The sequence below is a fragment of the Taudactylus pleione genome, unplaced genomic scaffold (genome assembly GCF_031769625.1).
Source record: "Taudactylus pleione unplaced genomic scaffold, aTauple2 ptg000225l, whole genome shotgun sequence".
In the NCBI taxonomy this organism is placed as follows: domain Eukaryota; kingdom Metazoa; phylum Chordata; class Amphibia; order Anura; family Myobatrachidae; genus Taudactylus; species Taudactylus pleione.
This window is the reverse complement of record NW_028284627.1, coordinates 8286704-8293286: the sequence shown is the minus strand read 5'-3', so window position 1 is coordinate 8293286 and position 6583 is coordinate 8286704. Positions and strand designations below refer to the sequence as shown.

The 6583-nt window shown below is 38.1% G+C and overlaps 2 pseudogenes; one reads left to right on the top strand and one right to left on the bottom strand.

Annotated features, from left to right (window-relative positions):
* Nucleotides 1–2416: 2416 nt before the first annotated feature.
* LOC148517239 (5S ribosomal RNA) lies at nt 2417–2535 on the bottom strand (annotated as a pseudogene).
* A 2901-nt stretch (nt 2536–5436) lies between these two features.
* LOC148517238 (5S ribosomal RNA) lies at nt 5437–5555 on the top strand (annotated as a pseudogene).
* Nucleotides 5556–6583: the final 1028 nt, after the last annotated feature.

Here is a 6583-nt window from a genome sequence, read left to right as displayed (position 1 = left end):
CAAATATCTACTAATTGGAGACACCTAAGAAGATAACGAATACCAACTCGGCATGTTGTAATAGGATTAGAAGCTGTAGTTTGACGGTCCATATAACTAGATGCTACAATATTTAAATCACCTCCCAAGATTATGTTGGAGTCGAGGTAAGGACTCAACAAGTTAGCCAGGGTTATAAAGAATTGTTTATCATAGATTGTAGGGGCATAGATATTGCAAAATGAACAAGTTAACTCAAATATCTTAATTACCAAAAGTACAAATCGGCCCTCAGAATCTGATTGCTGGTGTAGAATGGTAAAAGGCAGATTTCTCCTTATTAAAATAGCAACGCCTCGGGATTTAGAATTGTAAGACACATAAATCGCTACTTTTTGTCCCAGCATTGCTAATTTCTCATGTTCTAGGGCAGTTAAATGTGTTTCCTGCAAAAAGGAAATATCGTCTTTTTGTGTATTTAGATAAGAAATTATTTTGCGTTTGTTTGGTTGGAGAATTGATGCCCTTTACGTTCCAAGAGCAAATTTTGAGGTCACACATAAGAAATAGACCGGTAGTAAAGTTTTGCCTGACTCATGTCTAGTGTATTCCAAGTAATTAAATACATAAGATCATACACAATAATCACAGTGATAGCTTGTCCCTGTTCCCAATGATATCGTGTATATGGGGTGCTTATTAAATAATAAATTTTTGCAAGACAATTCTTGAAAAGAAAAAAAAAAATAAAAAAGAGCAAAAAATTCAAGGATAAACACATAGAGAACATTTGAAAATCAAAATTAGAAAATAGAAAGTGGCTCTTAGTGAGCTTGACAAATGTACATATAGTACTTTGAAAAACTGTAAGTAAACCACTTAAAGTGATTAACATATTGGGATACTGAGAAGTATTCCCTGCATAGTAAAACCTTGCATAGTGACATAGTTTACAGAAAAAAACGTGGTTCAATGCGCTCTTAAACAAAAAGCTAAATTGGAAGTGACTACTTATGTTATGATTATAATTCCTAGGTGCTGCTTCAAATGTTAGTGGCTTTCCTGTGCCACTATATATTTAAATGGTAGTTGTGATGCATACGAGGCGCAAAATAGGAATTAATAGTTTTAATGATAAAAGATATTAAGAAGGGTAAAAAGTATGGCAATACACATGTAAATAACAATAAAAGAACAATAAGTAATTATTCCATAAATGTTCTAATATATGATCACTTCAGCTTAGTCCTAGATACATGGGATCATAATAAAATATGGTATTGTGTGATTGAAATGAACATATAGGCGCCTCAGGAAGAAAGGCAGTTCAATGTTTTCCAAATGATGGTCAATGTACAAACAGCAACATCACATATAGTAATCCCTTTGAGTTGTTAAAGTTAGTAGAATTGATTAAAAAGCTGTTTTGAGTACCATCAGTCATTAAAATTCACCATAGCAGGTGAATACGTGGATGTTGAAAAAAGCAGGTTTCCCAAATTGAATACAGTCAGGTATTAAAGTCTCCAGTCTTTGCTTTAAACTCTCTCCGTTGTCTGGAAGTTAAAGTGGGACTTTCCAGATTGTCTGCATGAATGGGGTGGTGCGCGCACCTCCTACCTTAATGCTGATAACTGTGGGATAAGCTGTTGCCTCCGTCTGGTCGCTCACCTGGTCCTGTTGACAAAGTTGGTGACCCGTTTTCGGTGGGTCCCGCGATGCAGCAGCCAGACCGCAAGTGTCAGTGGCCGCTGAAGGTGAGGGAGAGCCGGCGGTGAGCGTGCACGCCTGTGTCACCGTCGGATCCCTTCTTCCGGGTAGCGCTCCTTCCAGGGGGCGTTGCCAACGCGTTTCGCCCGTCCAATCAAATGCGGGCTTCGTCAGGGCTGTCAATGTCTCTCCCTATTGTTCCTTTTAAGGGTGTCAGTCTTGCTCCTCCTTTATTAGTTAACTCCTTCGTTGCCTGTCTGTGGTCTGTGTTTAAATGATGGTAAACTTCTTTGTAATGTCATGTATCATAGAATTATACACAGAATTAGGCAGACCAGCGATTCCATGGTCTGTGGTGTTAAATGATGTTAAATAACTGTGGTGACTAATAATATTTTCTTTAAAACCACATAATGAATACATCAATTGGAATTAAATACATCACTAAAATATGAAAATTAGTGAGTGAAAAGATTATTTATAGTTGAAAAGGTTGATAAGAGTTTAGATAGGTGTTAATCTGTATTGTTCCATTTGAAGATATTTGGAATCCTAAGCTGGAGTGGTGGTCTAATGTCGTCTGTCTGATGTTATATTATTAATGTGGAACAAGAAAAAGTATGTATTTAATGATGGTTTCGCTCGTTCAGTCTTTTTATTCCTCCCGGATGGGCTAATTGGCCTCGTGCTATTCAAGTTAGGGGAACGGTACAATGGATATGGGGATACGCTACATAACCGGATGTTCATGCGAGGTCCCCCATCGCATTACTTGTCAGGCCCTTCCCTGTTTAGCTTCCAAGTTCGGAAGTGGTTGGGCGGTGTCAGGGAGGTGTGTACGTAGTGAACGCCACCATGTCCTTATTCCCCAGAAAGAGATTCTTGAAAAGCACTGCTTAAATGCCCAGATCTTATCTTAGACTGATGTAGATTAATCTTTCAATGAAATAGGAAAATTCTAAATCGATATTTAGTCCCTTTGGTTTGAGTGTCTTCAATTCATAGATCCATTTGGATTCTTCTTGTGACATAGTTTTGATAAAATCACCCCCTCTCCAAGGTTTGTTAACTTTTTTAATAGCATGAAACTGTAGAATGCTAGACTCTCCATTGTGTACATTTTTAAAGTGATTGGATACGCTATGTGCCTCAAATTTATTATCAATGTTATTAATGTGTTCTCTTATTCGTTGAGTCAAATTCCTTTTTGTGCGGCCTACGTATTGTAAGCCGCAAGGACAAGTTAGGAGATAGATTACCCCTTGAGTATCACATGTCATTGTTTCTTTAATCTTGTACTTTTTCTTTGTAACATTTGATGTAAAATCACACACTGGCACAGTTCGTTTTTTTCCCGTGGTTCTACAGGCCTTGCATCTATTGCAATAATAGAATCCTGAATTCCTTTTTCCAAGCCAAGTATCTGTATTCTTCGTTTCCTTTCTAGGCATCAGATAACTTGTTGTGATTTTTTGCTTCAGATTTGGTGCTTTTCTATACACAAAATGAGGTTTTTCTTGTAGTTGACTTTTCAGAATATCATCCTTAAGAAGAACGTGCCAACGTCTGCGAACAATCTTTTCAATATCTTTATACTGATAACAATACTGAGTGATGAAAAAGGGTCCTTTTTCTTTTTCTCTCTTTGGTCTGTATTCTAGTAGGTGTATTCTTTCAGTTTCTTTGGCTTCTTGAAGGGCTTTCTTTTGAAGAAGACAAGGTATGAAACAAATTTTACTAGGAAAGATAAAGAAGCATTAAAAAGTCTTAAGGAGAATGACTCTATAGTTATAAAACAGGCGGATAAAGGAGGAGCGATAGTAATAATGGATAGATATTACTATGACGCAGAAGCCTTAAGTAAACTTGCAGATAAAGAAACGTATGAACTCCTCAAAAATGACCCAACTGAAAAATATCAAAAGGAACTTAACCACCTTCTCAATAAAGGCAGAGAAGAAGGTATTCTTAGTAAAACAGAATTTGACTACATCCAACAGAACCACCCAAAAATTCCTGTATTCTACTTCCTCCCTAAAATTCACAAGACATGCAATAACCCACCTGGACGTCCAATAGTTTCAGGAATAGGATCACTCACCACAAAATTATCAGAATATGTAGACATCACTCTACAGCCATTAGTCACTAAACAGTTTAGCTATCTGAGAGACACAACACTACCTGGGAAGAAGGTTACTCCCTCGTTACATATGATGTGAAGTCACTTTATACCTGTATAGACCACCGACAAGGATGTGATGCAATAGAATCAATAATGAAATCCTACTCAGACATCTCAGAGAAACAAATTAAATTTGTGGTCGACAGTATAACATTCATTTTAACGCATAACCATTTTTGGTTCAATGGCTCCCACTATAGACAGGTTCGCGGAACAGCTATGGGGACGAAATTTGCCCCTAGCTACGCAAACCTGTTTATGGCCAATTGGGAGAATGGAAATATATGGCAGAACAACCCGTTTAGAGAACATATACTTTTCTGGCAACGATATATAGACGATGTCATCATGATTTGGACAGGGGAAGTGGAAGAATTACAACTATTCAACAAGTATATTAATGACAATACCATCAATTTGGAATTCACAACCACTTGGAGCAAGGAATCTATCGACTTTTTAGACCTTACTATTTATATAGAAGGAGACCAAATACAAACTAAGACATTTACTAAACCAGTAGACATGCATGAATTCATCCCCCCCACAAGTAATCACCATAAAAATTGGATTCAGAGCATCCCAGGAGGACAGTTTAAGAGAATCCGACGGAATTGCTCACATCTGGAAATATTCAATGAACAATCAGAACAACTAAAATCGAAGTTTACAGAACAGAACTATGATCCCAAGATCTTAGAGAAAGCCCTTCAAGAAGCCAAAGAAACTGAAAGAATACACCTACTAGAATACAGACCAAAGAGAGAAAAAGAAAAAGGACCCTTTTTCATCACTCAGTATTGTAATCAGTATAAAGATATTGAAAAGATTGTTCGCAGACATTGGCACCTTCTTCTTAAGGATGATATTCTGAAAAGTCAACTACAAGAAAAACCTCATTTTGTGTATAGAAAAGCACCAAATCTGAAGCAAAAAATCACGACAAGTTATCTGATGCCTAGAAAGGAAACGAAGAATATAGATACTTGGCTTGGAAAAAGGAATTCAGGATTCTATTATTGCAATAGATGCAAGGCCTGTAGAACCACGGGAAAAAAAACGAACTGTGCCAGTGTGTGATTTTACATCAAATGTTACAAAGAAAAAGTACAAGATTAAAGAAACAATGACATGTTATACTCAAGGGGTAATCTATCTCCTAACTTGTCCTTGCAGCTTACAATACGTAGGCCGCACAAAAAGGAATTTGACTCAACGAATAAGAGAACACATTAATAACATTGATAATAAATTTGAGGCACATAGCGTATCCAATCACTTTAAAAATGTACACAATGGAGACTCTAGCATTCTACAGTTTCATGCTATTAAAAAAGTTAACAAACCTTGGAGAGGGGGTGATGATTTTATCAAAACTATGTCACAAGAAGAATCCAAATGGATCTATGAATTGAAGACACTCAAACCAAAGGGACTAAATATCGATTTTGAATTTTCCTATTTCTTGAAAGATTAATCTACATCAGTCTAAGATAAGATCTGGGCATATAAGCAGTGCTTTTCAAGAATCTCTTTCTGGGGAATAAGGACATGGTGGCGTTCACTACGTACACACCTCCCTGACACCGCCCAACCACTTCCGAACTTGGAAGCTAAACAGGGAAGGGCCTGACAAGTAATGCGATGGGGGACCTCGCATGAACATCAGGTTATGTAGCGTATCCCCATATCCATTGTACCGTTCCCCTAACTTGAATAGCACGAGGCCAATTAGCCCATCCGGGAGGAATAAAAAGACTGAACGAGCGAAACCATCATTAAATACATACTTTTTCTTGTTCCACATTAATAATATAACATCAGACAGATGACATTAGACCACCACTCCATCTTAGGAGTCCAAATATCTTCAAATGGAACAATACAGATTAACACCTATCTAAACTCTTATCAACCTTTTCAACTATAAATCATCTTTTCACTCACTAATTTTCATATTTTAGTGATGTATTTAATTCCAATTGATGTATTCATTATGTGGTTTTAAAGAAAATATTATTAGTCACCACAGTTATTTAACATCATTTAACACCACAGACCATGGAATCGCTGGTCTGCCTAATTCTGTGTATAATTCTATGATATGACATTACAAAGAAGTTTACCATCATTTAAACACAGACCACAGACAGGCAACGAAGGAGTTAACTAATAAAGGAGGAGCAAGACTGACACCCTTAAAAGGAACAATAGGGAGAGACATTGACAGCCCTGACGAAGCCCACATTTGATTGGACGGGCGAAACGCGTTGGTCACGCCCCCTGGAAGGAGCGCTACCCGGAAGAAGGGATCCGACGGTGACACAGGCATGCACGCTCACCGCCGGCTCTCCCTCACCTTCAGCGGCCACTGACACTTGCGGTCTGGCTGCTGCATCGCGGGACCCACCGAAAACGGGTCGCCAACTTTGTCAACAGGACCCGGTGAGCGACCAGACGGAGGCAACAGCTTATCCCACAGTTATCAGCATTAAGGTAGGAGGTGCGCGCACCACCCCATTCATGCAGACAATCTGGAAAGTCCCACTTTAACTTCCAGACAACGGAGAGAGTTTAAAGCAAAGACTGGAGACTTTAATACCTGACTGTATTCAATTTGGGAAATCTGCATTTTTCAACATCCACGTATTCACCTGCTATGGTGAATTTTAATGACTGATGGTACTCAAAACAGCTTTTTAATCAATT